Consider the following 13,228-nt stretch of genomic DNA (forward strand, 5'->3'; position numbering starts at 1 on the left):
ACCTAGGTTGTACTCCTAGACAGCTGGCCTTCATCCACGCCTTAGGCATTTGAGAGGAATGAGGTTATTCTCTTCTTCAACTTAGCCTGGGCCATTTTATTCTTCTCTTAACTCCATCCATAGAATGACCTAGACCTCCACATATCTTATGCGTATACATGCACACACAAATCTTAGAAGAGACGTTAGTAAATTTACTAGCCAGGCCTTTGCTTAGGCCTACTGTGAGGAATGAAGACCCCTGTGGCTTGAATGTTGGCATCAACACCTTTAAAGCATTGATTGAGTTTCGAGCCCAGAGGTAAAAGGCATGTGTGGAATTCAAATACAGGATTTCCACCCCTCTGAGCATTTCCTGAGAGTCTCAAAGGCTCTATTAAGGGATGGCAAATGAGTATATTTCACAGCGTAAGCACAAATTGGATCATAATTAATGATTTTGATATAGATTCTTCCTTGCCTTGATAATAGTACGTCTATCAACATGTCCGTGACTATGCATTCTTTAGAGGGAGGGTGGTACTGCTTTGGGAAGATGGACATTTACTAGGTTGATCTGTCTGAGTCACCATTCTGGGACACACAACCTCTCTCTCTTCCATTCATCCGTCCTTCCAGCACCAGTCTTACAAAGTTTGAAACACAATGGTTCTCCAGAGGTTCTAGAACATTGTTGTACATGCCAGAGTGTCTGGAATTGAGAGGCCATATTTTTATTTGTTTGTTTGTTTGTTTTTTGCTTGGTTCTAGTGTGCCCCTGCTACATTCGTCTGTTTTAGCATCTCCATTTCTTTTCTTTGCCTCCTTATTTCCTTGTGATTCATTCTGCAGAGTTGACCCTAGCTGATCTGCTGGCTTAGGGTCTGAAGAACACATCCTATCTGTTGTAGAAGAGTTTAGAAGATTCTGCTTCACTTAGCAGATGTGAGAGTGTCTGCTGTGGTTGTCATCAGGAATAGAAAGACCATTAAGGGTGGTTCCTTCATTTTGGGAACTACTGAGTTCGGCCTCACTTTTCATTCTCCTGCATCCCATGCCTGTGTGGTCCACGGTCTTTCCTCTCCTTACACTGACACATCCCAAGTGATTTCCCCATTTGTAGGAACACACATGCTCTGCCCCAGTGTCCATTGATATGGTCAGATATACATATATGTGCATGGGAGGGTGGATTTCTTTCTAGACAGATGTGAGACAGATCACGAGGCATTCATTTCCTAAAGGTTCTGGCACAACAGTGGCTCCTATGAACATTGCCCCTCAGCTCAGGGGTAGGACCATCAAGCCCTTCTGAAAGGCAGCTCCCCATAATTGTTTGTGGAGAAGGCATCATGAGGTTCGGAGAAAGCATGGCAGGTGATCTTTCCAAAGAAAACATTGTTTCACTCGGGCCCTGGTCACTTGAGTGAGGAACGGCCATGCCAGTGACTGCACCCCTTGTCCTTGTTATCAAATAAGGTCCTTACTTTGGGAGGCTCTGTGGGTCTCTGGGTCGGTGCCTCTGCTACAGATCATTTTGAGAGATCCCTTGGTGAAGAGACAGGCTGAAGGCTGACTCTTAGTCCCCTTTAGGCACCAGGCCACCCTCAGGGACTCAGGGAGAAGTATCAGCTGAGGGAATTGCTCACTTCTCACAGCGTAGGGTGTGTGACAGGCTAGGGAAGAAGACTCAGACAGCGGGGGCGGTGCCGGCAGGCAGGGTGGAAAACGGAGCTCTGCTGTCTGGCGGCTGTGACAGCGGGTACCTGCCTGCTGGCCTCCACCTCCCGCGCCTCCGCCCAGCCTGAGCTGACAGGCTGCCTGTTAATTGGGGAGGCACAGGGGAGATCACAGAGGAGATTTGCTGGGGCTCAGCGCCCTGCATGATGCTCTCACAGCCTTAATCAGAGGACTGTGTGGACCCATAGGCCTGTCACCGGCCTTAGGGCGACAAGCAAAGCCTGGCTCTAGGACTTCCTTGTTTAAAAAAAGAGAGAAAAAGAAATCTCAACAAAAGAAAGGAAGAGGGAAGCAGACTCTGGGGCAGTTGGGCTTTGGGGAAAGGGGTGGGAGTTATTGATAGAGGTGTCTGCTGGGACCCTAAGAACATGCCATTTGCACAAATGACCCTCACAGAAGGAAACCAGGTTATTGTCCTTTCCAGATGCTCTCTGGTGAAAAGTGAACCCTCTTTCCAGATGGACAGAGACCCAGGCCCCTGTGGAAGCTGTCTCACCCAGAGGTGGGTTCAGACTCCACTAAGCAGGAAACATGCTCTGAGGTCTAGCTTTGAGTTGACTTTTCTACTCTTCAACACGCTACACGCAGCAGCACACACGTGCACAGCAGTTCAGAGGGCAGCTGTGGGAGACAGCCTCACTTTCTCACAGGTAGGAGGACTATGAGAAGGACTAACTGAGAGTCACACCCTGGGTAGAGGTAGGGTTGGTGCACCTCTGGTTTTAAAACTGGGGTTTAGAAGTGACCTTGGGGATTCTGATTACCTTCTCACTTCTTTCCCAGCCCCTACCATTTTGGCCCGCAGATATGATGAAAATCACATCTTAAGAGATTTACCCATGGAGGAGGAGCACCCTCATAGAAGAAGGGGAAGGGGTTGGGATAGGGGGGTTTATGGACAGGGAACCAGGAAAGGGGATAACATTTGAAATGTAAATAAAAAATATCTGATTTAGAGAGAGAGAGAGAGAGAGAGAGAGAGAGAGAGAGAGAGAGAGAGAGATTGATTTACCCATTCTGATTCAGGCTTAGCTCACAACTGTACAGAATAATTTCCTGGGAAGCTTGCATGTTAAATTCTGCTGGCAATTTCTCCCATAGAAGAATAAAGAAGGTGAAGACTGTACATACCTAGGGCTAGTATACACATGATAGGACAAAAGCCAAGAGCTCTGCATTGGGAGCCCAAGACCCCAAGTTCCCAACAAGTTCTGTTAGAAGATAGCCTCTATTAGATGTAGGTTTTAGGCTTTCCCCTGACACCTGTGGGCAGGTGAGGGTCCTGCAGTGTTTCCATTCAGGCACGGGCAGCTCCTGTAGCTGACATTCTCCTGGAGTATGACAGAATGGGACCTGTGGGGAAAGCTGCCCCGTCAGCACCCAGCCCTGCTTTGCGCTCCAGCAGCTAATTAAAGCCAGGAAGGTAATTTATTGCTGAGGGAGAATGTGCGGGAGGTTTGGCTTAGCTGAAATGGCCCCCAAAGAGTCATGGGAAACTAAAGTGGGTTTTCAGAAGCAAAAGTTAATTGCTCTTCACTTAGCGTTTCAGTGTCATATGGCTCTGAGTTACACACGTGCTGAGCAGAGGACTTTACCCAGACACGAGGTAGGGGAGGACAGGGCTATAGCAGGGGTGAGGGTGGGGGTCTGTGTACTGCAGCCAGGGTTTCCATATGGCTGGAGGCCCCTGACTGTGGGTTAAAAGTACTACCCAATGTGCCACAGAGGGTTAAACCAGACTTGCTTCTTGCAAACTCAATCCAAGCTAGAGTGGGATAGGAGGCGTCTATGCCTGGAGAGTTCTGGTGACAGTGGGCTCCTGTGTGGCAATTTGGAGACTGGGGACATTGAGGACCCAATTCTATCCTTAGGTTTTAGTGACTTGGACACGATCCTGCCTCTCCATTTCATGATGGCTAGCTTACACGATAGTAGTTGGTGTTTTCCAACACTATGATCTAATCTGCCCACCTTCAGGAGTTAGATGGATAATCTATACTGTTACGTTGGTAACCAGACCTTAGCAGGCTTGGAGGTCACTGTGGCTGGAAGACCAGATGTCTTCCTCATGCTCAGCATTGGAACCCACCACCTCCTGTTTACCTGGTAACACACCCCCCCCCCGCCTTCCCCCCTCTCCTCCACTTTTTTTTCTAAGAAAAAAAACAACCACTTCCTGTTGCATTCTGTCTAAGCTCCACCCCCACAGTTACCTGGCAACAGCCAAGTATGCCTGACTCACTATAAAAGGGGCTGCTTGCCCCCTCATTTTCTTACTCTCTCTTCTGTTGCTCTCTTGCCTCTTGCTCTTGCCCTCTTGCCCTCTTCCCCTTTGTCCCTTCTCTCCTCATTCCCCTCTGCCCTTCCCCTCTACGTGCTCATGGCCGGCTTTTACTCCTCTTCTCTCATTAAACCTTTCCATGTGGAACCATGTTGATTTGGTGTGGTTTGTCGGGATAGGAGCCGAGATTTCTACCCCAACAGTTCCACTCCAAAACTGAAAGACCACATGGGAGGGAGTGTCATAGCTGACCCGTAAGACCTACAGTACTGCACAGTATGTTTGTGTATGTGTGTGTGTGTGTGTGTTTGTGTGTGCATCTGCGCATGCGTGTGTGCATGTGTGTGTGTGTGTGTGTGTGTATGCGTTCGTGTGTGTGTGTGTGTGTGTGTAGATGGTTGGGAGGGTGGAGTAGCAGCATTTGAGACCCATTGACTAAATGCTATTTCTAGATGAAGCATGACTATCTCATAAATTGATTTTATTTGTTCTCTCCTTTTTGATCTACTGTTACTTTTTTTTTTTTTTTTTGATGAAAAGTGTGGGAAATGAGTCATACCTTAGCCTGCCTGGGTGGAGCTGTGGAATTCTAAACTTCCCCCCAAATTACAAGCTTGCTTAGATACTATTGCTTTTTCCCTTAAGAATTTATTGAAATGGGCTGTCAGTCACCTGGATAGAAAGTTGCCTCTCAGGAAGCTGCATCTAGACGCTTTAAGAAATGGTTGAAAATCCTGGTTTGGGATGTAAATTGGGTGGTGGCCCCTGTGGTCCTTGCCCAGCCTCCTCCTTGAGAGCAAGTCACTTTACTCTGGAAGAAACACTTATCTGCTATGACACACTGATCACTCTTGTGCAGACACAAGGCCAGGCTCAGGGACAGGGAGAGGGAAGACTGAGATCTTGGGGACACTTTGATCCATTGACAGGAACAGGGAGGCCTGGATAGAAACTGGTTTGAATTACCACCAGGAAAAGCATACAGATACATGGACATTTCTCGACTCTCTCAGTAAGATCGAGAAATGCTCTCACACTGAGTTCCTACGGTGGAACTCAGAATCTGGAAGAGCAGAAAGCAGGTTCTCTTTTTTTCTACAAATACCATGAAATGGCACCCTCAGGGCACCACAGCGTGGGTGGAGAACTTTCTGTTACCAGTCAAGGTTTAGCCTCTCTTGTGCAAGAAGGTTGCAGAAATCTGTCACGTTCGTCCTGTGGCTGACTTCAGTGTCTGCAGCCCCCAGCTGTTCGTGAGCAGTCCAGCTTTCTGCCGTGACCTCTCCTTGTTAAACAGGTTATGGTAGCAATCCTCATCCTTTAGGAAAGACACAGATGGGGAGTTTTCATCTATAGCCTACCTCATTCTTCCTCTGTCCTTGGAACCCACAACTTCATGGTAGTATTGGGCACGGGCAGGATGAGGGGTGATATTTTCAAGAATCCAGAATTAAGGTGCATCATCAGCAAGTGGTCATTTTCAGACTCTCAAAATTGACATTCAAGTATTCTCCTTGATCCTACTGTCAGCTAAAGAGGAGGTCAATGGCGATAATCAATTACTGTGGGGCCCAGGATGAGGCCCCAGTGTCTCTCAGCTAAGCTCCCACACTGTTTGGAATAACAGTTGCTGTGTCTCCTCCTAGTTTCTTCCTAGTCTACATCTTCATCCCCTCACTGGGCAAGGTGAGCAGCCCGGGGTCAGACCATGCACCATGCTGTAGCGGTGCCTCCATAGTTGCTCCTCGTTGGGTCCCTGTGCTTGAGTAGACTTGTCTCTGGACAGGAACTCTGCGGACCTCTGAGAATGTAGTTCCAGTCCATTTCTGTTCCGTTATTAAGGACTCTAAACTCAAGCTATACAGCAGCTGCCGGTGGGGGATGAGAGGGGAGAAGAGAAAAATATCAGAAAAATGCTTCACTCATGCTCGCCCACTCAGGAGATGGAAGTGCCATTCAGGAGGGCTGGAAGCTAAGGTCTCCCTCTTCAGAGCTCAGGGCTTTAGCACATGGAGGGACAGCAGCCACTGCTGCTTCTTAAACAGAGGCCTTGTTGCACCCAGTGTCAAAGAGCCCACAAGTAACCGAGCTGTACTTTGGAAGTGGGTCTGATGAGCCTTTTAATAGGAGAAAATCATCATTATTTCCCAAGAGTTCACATTCCCATAACATTTTTATTAGCAGCCTCTCTTCTAAATAAAGTTCAGTGGATTGACTTCGGCGGCGCCTTCTCATTTTGAACATTCCCTTAAGTTATGGCCGTGGATGTCGTCCCCATCATCACCGCTGATAACATCAGCATCAGCAGCTCCATTGTGATGCTGTTTATGCTGCACTTAAGGAAGCTCTCAAAACTCTTCAGGTATATTACCTCATTCATCCTCATCTCTTCCTACGCAGGGGACCAGCATAACGAGAGCACACGCGGGACAGATCTCTCTGTTCTCTGCCTCTGTACATGGAAAACCCCTTTGGGTGTGCCTGTGAGGGTGCCCTCTGACCCTTTCTTCTGTGTGTTGCTCCACTTTAACCTAGAGCACGGGGGATTGTGTTGGCATCAGTCACAGTCGCCCTGAGGCTGGGTCCCTCAGAGGACTTGGCTCCAGGAGTGGTAGCAGAGGCAGTGGTGGTGGTGGAGGTGGTGATGATGGTAGATGTGGTGGATGTGGTGGTGGTGGTTATGGTGGTGGTGGATGTGGTGGATGTGGTGGTGGTGGATGTGGTGGATGTGGTGGATGTGGTGGATGTGGTGGTGGTGGATGTGGTGGTGGTGGATGTGGTGGTGGTGGTGGTGGTGGTGGTGGTGGTGGTAGTGGTAGACGTGGGAGGCACCAACCCTTATGTGAGTTTGTGGATCAGGGACAGGACCCTTGGGAGTCCCTTTGACCACCTAGGTATTGACATGAGCTCTTTGACCCCAAGAGGCCAAACCTGCTTTAAAAAGTAGCATCCTGGAATAGTAGAAACAGCTCGGGAGTCAAGAGATCTGAGTTCAGATCCCAATTTTTTCATGTAAAAGCTTTGCTTCTTCATCCAGTCCCTTAACATTTCTGTAACCTCTCTTTATCTTTTTTGAAAGACTGTGTATTAATAGCTCCCTTCAGGATTTTTGTGAGGATTAATTATCGTTGTTTTGTTGCTGTGAAAAATAGGGAAGATTTATCTTCACTCCCAGTTTTAGAGGTTTTAATCTATAGCTGGTGAGGAAGGAAAGGGAGAGGGGGAGGGGAGGGGCAGGGGAACGGGGAGGGGCCGAGGTCCCAATATACTGCTTAGAGACAAGTAGGGCTGGAAGACATCTCCCCATCTCCTACAGTTTCTTCTACCTCCCAATAGTGCCCCAAGCTTTAAACACACAGGGTGTGTGTGTGTGTGTGTGTGTGTGTGTGTGTGTGTGTGTGTATTGTATCAAAACCATAGCAACTCTGTACCTTATTTTCTTAGTTTTACAAAACAAAGAGATACCCATCGAACTGCTTGTGAAATGACCTGTTACCCTGACCCCGTAGTGGGGAACACAGCCCTGCCCTATTTGGTAAGGCTCAAAGCTTAGGGCAACAGGGAGGTGACACATAACCACCTGGGCAACAGGACAGAGAGGGATACGGTGAAGGATGCTTTTGTGAAGTCGATAATGGCTTGAAGGAGTAATTCTACTAGAGAGAGAAATGTTAGATCTTTTGTTGGGGAGCAGGCAGACCTGGATTCGGATCTAAAGGATTGACCGGGTTATAATAAAGACACACAGAGGGCTAGACATGTGGCATGTGCCTGTAATCCCAGTACTCTTCTTTTCAAGGCACACACACACACACACACACACACACTTACACACCACACATACACACACTCACTCACACACACTCACACACATATTTGCACACACTCTAGCATACACACATGCACACACACCTGCACACACTCACACACCACACATACACACACTTTAGCACACACACACTCACACACATACAGGAAAGTGGAACATTCAAGAGAGAAGGAATAGTTCAAGACGCCTTTATCTACATTGAAATTCAGTGATTACCAGGAGTCCGGCCTCTCTGACAGTTTTCTGGTCTTATTTCGGATGGTTTCCGTCTTTCTTCGGTCCAGGAACATGCAGATTCTAGAACACATTTCAGCTTAGGTAGGGAGACAGCCGGAGTAGGAAGAAAGCTCTCAACACAAACCGAAGAGGAAACTTCACATGAATATCATTTGCAAATCAATTCAGACCTCTTCCTCCTCTGCAGGTTCTTGATTTGAAGTGGATCTGGAAGGAAGTGACATTTTTCTAACCGCATCCCTGACTTGTGCTTCTGCCAGACATCACTAATTGAACCTTATGTACCTCACAGGAGCCGAGACCTCTACAGAGAGCATCTGGGCATTTGAGGCAGCCCTGCCAATCACTCAGTTCTACGACGCCACGTAACTTCTATTTGCGATTTTCTGTTTGAAGTCTTAAAACTTTACTACTGTCTTAAATACCGAGGAGCGTTTTTATGAAAACCACAATACTGAAAGCAGAGAGCTTAAAAAAAAAATATTCAGAGCTGTGAGAATGCCCAAATGCAGACGGAAGCTGGGGCAGAGGCCTTGAGAGCAGCACAAAGGTGTTTTCAGCTTCCCCGACCTTCCTGAGATTTAACTGTATAAATATTGATTTCAGAGAGACAGAAAATATGTGATCAGATATAATAAAACAGGGCTGTGTGCATAGCTAAGCAGTGATGGGCCTGCCTGGCACGCAGGGGCTTAGTCCTCAGTACTGTGTGCGTGCGTGCGTGCGTGCGAATGCCTGCATGAGTGTGTATGCTTATATTTAGAAGGATAACCATTGGTTCATAACCATCGATGGCTCTCAATGGGCTTGCCTTCAAGTCTTCTGACTTGCTTGTGGTGCAGATTTCTGGATTTCATTTATGGATTTCTGATCTTGGAGCCTAGAACTGGGCACACTTGTTAAGCCCTCTATTTGATCCTCCTAGAAATGGGTCTAACACCTGACCTTGAACCTATGGCCAGCTATTTACCTACAGTATTTACTTTTTGTCCTTTTTTTTTTTTTGAATGGCTGGCACAAAGCACAATGTTCATTTCTCCTAGGCGAGCTACCTTTCTGTGTAGATAATATCGATTGTTAGTTAGACAGGACTTAGAATCACTATGGCAACATGACTCTGGTATTCGTGCGGGTGTTCCCGGAAAGGTATGATGTGGCACTTTTGGATGTGGGTGGCACCATCCCCTGGTCCTAGTCCGAATAATAACACAGAGGGTTTTCATTTCTCTCTGTTTCCTAAGTGTGGATGCGGTAAGACCTGTTGCTTCCTGGTCCTGTTGCCATGGTGATCTAGCTGTGCCCTCGAACTGTGTGCTAAAGACCCACCCCCTTCTGTAAGTTGCTTTTCTCCGGTGTTTGTCACGGCATCAAGAAAAACAACAAACACTTGCACTCCATGAAATTTGAAACGAGCTCAACATCTCCAAAGGGACTGACTGGCTTTTAGAAAAGCATGTGCCACACTTGTGTTGACCAGTGTTTAGAATGCACATGATTTTATGTGGAATAACTTCGATGCCCAGTTTATAGCGTGCCTTTGAAAGGATGGGCCTGTGTGCTTGCTCCAGGCTGACTGACCATCTAGTGGGTAAAATGTTTACCAGTGCTGTCCAGGCGAAGCCAAACTAGGTGAGGCTGAAGGGACTTGTTAGAGCATGCAGGTCAACTTCTTCATTCCCTGATGAGAGATGGTTCAATTCGAGGATGCCGTGATGTCGTTTGCTCTTGACTTTCAGAAGAATAGAGAAGGAAGAAAATGTTTCTTTCTGGTGATCAAGACAGAACAATTGGTCTGTATTTCACATATGTCAAGAGCCTTATTGCTGTACTTGGACATAGTGGATGGCAGGAGGGCTGACAGGGACAAACTTTGTACCTCACGTGGCTGAAAGGTGGACAATTCCATGCTTGGGAGAGCCATGTGTGGTGAAGTTAGTCTATCCTGCTGCAATCCCAAATACCTCTTGGTAAGCACCTTCTCTCAAGGCCAACACATTGGATTTAGATCCCACACAAGTGTGAGTGGGGACAAAATATTAAATATTAAAGCCATGGCAGAGGCTATTGGATCAACGTGTGAATGCACTTGACTTCCTGTAACTTGCAGCCATGAAAATTAGCACTGCCTGTGATATATTTGTTCTGTGTGAGCACTACCCTGTGGTCCCACATAACTCTGTCTAGCACTGTTCTATGAACAAATGATCCCTCTTTCCAGAAAAGGAAATGTGGGCCCAGAAATGCTAAGTAACTTGTCTAAATATCGAAAGATACAAATGCAAGTTTTGAGCCCAAGGTTGTTTGTCTTCAAAGTACTTCTCAGTTACTTCTATTTCTAAGAAATATTTTGTTGGGTGAGATTTGCTGGAATCCAAATCAAAAGGCATCAGCCTTGCAAACATCAAGTCAAAACCGTGAAGTGCTCTTACAAAATACAGTGATGGTGGTTTTAAACTCTGGTGTTCCCACGGGCTTGAAGGAAATCCAGGTTGATTTTCAGGCCTATTATCTGTCTGCTTTTATAGGAACACATTTGTTCAACTTCATTCATCATGAACCCCAAAGGACTCCCCCTTGCCATTGTTACTAAAGGAAGAAACACAACAAACAACCTGGCCTATACACACAAAATGGCTTTATGTGGAATAGTTTGGATGCTCAGTTTACAGTGTGTGTCGTTGAAGGACCCATGTGGATGGACCTCTGAGGTTGCCCCAGGCTGACTGACCATCCAGCAGGTAAAGAGTTAACTGGTGCTGCTCAGGAGACACAGCCTGACTGGGTGAGGCTGAAGGGACTTGGTGGAGCATGCAGGCCTATTTCTTCATTTCCCGGATGAGAGAGACGGTTCAACTCAAGGCCTGTGAGCGAGTTGACAGAAACCTTTTCCGATTTTCACTGTGTGGACAATAACAGAACCCACCCATAGAGGATCATTGTTCTCGAACTCAGATCTCACTGTGATGTTCCCATAGATGCCTTCTTATGAGGAACAGGTTTCCTTGTCCTTGCCCTTTCTAGAGTACCAATCTGTACAGACGTGAACAGAGTGACAGACTGGAATCGTCGTGTGAACAGTGGAGTCTACCTGGGACCATGTTACGTCCTCAAAGAGTGTTTGTGACTGCTGCCTACTGGGGACCAGCCCTCCTGAGTCTTTGTGTGGTTCTATGCCATGGTAGGTGATACATGGGTGGAGACAAGGCCCTCTGCAATTCTTTGAATACCAGCGTGGTGACCGACACCTGAAAACACATGGGGGATGTCACCCCAGTCTATCTGGGTCTACTGGCGTCACTTTAGTATCAAGCATTCATCAATGCTATGGTGTCAGGAGCTTTACTAGGGATGAGCAAGAGAGGGAACGGGACACACAGCATGTCTTCAAGGAGCACTTATTTAGATGGCGGAGACAGACTGAACTACATGTGAGTAGTTCAAAGGCAAGGCTCTCTTAACTGCTCCGTATCCACACAAAGAAAGGACAAGGCTTGGGATCTCACCCGTTCCCATGGCAGGAAGGGGACCAGCTAAAAGGCTAGGAGAGGTTCCCCGCTCCCGATGTCTCTATCTAGTCTAGGCTGCAATACAGTGGGCTATGGGGGCAGAGTTCTGTCGTAGGCGTCACTCTGGGCTGGGCATTTGGAGAGAAAGCAGTTTAAGGCCCACCAGGGACTCCAGCCTCTAGAGCTGCAGGCTTCTGACTGCAGTGACACGGGTAGGGTCACTGTCCTGCTCCACAGCTCCATTCTTTTCGGCAGTAGTTGAGTCAAATGCCCCCTTTCCTGCCCTAAGCTATGGAGGACCAGAATGGTCATTTGATCTGACCCTCTGCTTCCACACAGGGGCATTCTTACTTGGGCAGATGTTCAAGAATCTACAGAGAGAGAGAGAGAGAGAGAGAGAGAGAGAGAGAGAGAGAGAGAGAGAGAGAGAGGTTGGAGTCCCCATTTGTCTCCCTGCTCTGTTTTAATGGCAGAGGGTGGGGGTGGAGATGATTGTGGGGGAGCAGCTGGGCAGTGAGGGGACTTGTAGGTCAGAGCTTGACAAGGGGACTTGGGTCACCCAGGGAAAATATGGCCTCGATCTCTACTGGCAGATTCCCAGTGACGCTCTGTTCCCCACCTGCTCTCCTCCCCCCCTCCAAGTGCCGCTGTCCCCACATGCACGGAACAGAGAGGCGATGATGAATTTCCCCCGAACGGCAGTACAGACAGTCATAAATAATGCTTTGCTCTTTGGTGACGGCACTTTCCATTAGAGCTGCCTGTGCTGGGCTCTTGCTACCCCCAGTCTTCTGCCGGGGACTTGCAGTAAAATTTATCAGCGAGCTTTCTGCACCTAATAAATCATCCCCTCTGGGAGCCATCTGGCAGATAAGGCCATGAGAACCCACATGCTCTGCAGATGAGGAGTCGGAGTGAGAGACAAACCTAGCTGGGCTGCCCCAGGCCCCGCTGACAGGGACTTGCTCTCTACCAGGGTGCTGTCAGGTTGCTCTTGGCTTCTTCCTCAGGCTGCGGGACAGAGGCCCTGGCTTTGGAAGCTATCCGCACTCATGGAACTATATGGGGCCAGGCCTACAAATGACATCTTTCTTGTACTCCTAGATGTGCAGAGGGTACATGGGTCTGACCTAGGCAAGAGTGGGGAAATCTCAAAGCCACGCTGGTGATGGGAGGGGCATGGGTATCTCTTAGCTCACTCCTTGGAATGTTCTAGATGCTTCTGCTGGGAGGAAATGTTCTAGAAGCACCATTTAATTCAGGGAAACTTCATGCTTGTGTCCCCACGGCATAAGAACCATATCTGTTATGATGGAGTTTTCCATCAGATATGGGCTACTTTCCATAATAGATACTGAAACAAATCCTAAGGGAAGTTACCCAGGAAAGTAGAGATGTATCGGTTCTACTCACGGTTCTTCTCTTAAGCCATTTTTTTTTGTTTTTTTCTTTGTTTGTTTTTTATAGTGCTGGGATTGAGCCCAGGACTTTGTACAACCTAGACAGTACTCTACCTTTGAGCTACGCTGGTAGCCTACCTTTAAGGCATTTTCAGGACTCTTGGAGAGACTCTCCTAAGCTTTCTTGGGAGGTAGGCACACCCACTATGTAAACTAGTCAGAATGCTTCCAGGATGTGAGCCACAGCTGGGGAAGA

General features: G+C 47.6%; 1 protein-coding gene and 1 long non-coding RNA gene across 3 annotated transcripts in view; both read left to right on the top strand.

The window, feature by feature from the left end:
* The window catches only part of Erich1 (glutamate-rich 1), a gene marked incomplete at its 5' end in the record, with an annotated part of 52,793,804 nt that overhangs the window by 42,452,394 nt on the left and 10,328,182 nt on the right, over nt 1-13,228 (top strand).
* Nucleotides 1-13,228, top strand: part of LOC120097505 (uncharacterized) — a 97,413-nt gene that overhangs the window by 27,840 nt on the left and 56,345 nt on the right. The window contains exons 2-3 of one of the 3 annotated variants that reach the window (XR_015640427.1): nt 10,592-10,804; nt 11,088-11,244. The exons of the other annotated variants lie outside the window; for them this stretch is intronic. This is a non-coding gene — a long non-coding RNA (uncharacterized LOC120097505). The remainder of the gene's footprint in view (nt 1-10,591; nt 10,805-11,087; nt 11,245-13,228) is intronic. 3 annotated transcript variants of the gene reach the window in all.

Source organism: Rattus norvegicus, chromosome 16 (assembly GCF_021556685.1).
Source record: "Rattus norvegicus strain SHRSP/BbbUtx chromosome 16, alternate assembly SHRSP_T2T, whole genome shotgun sequence".
Lineage (NCBI taxonomy): Eukaryota > Metazoa > Chordata > Mammalia > Rodentia > Muridae > Rattus > Rattus norvegicus.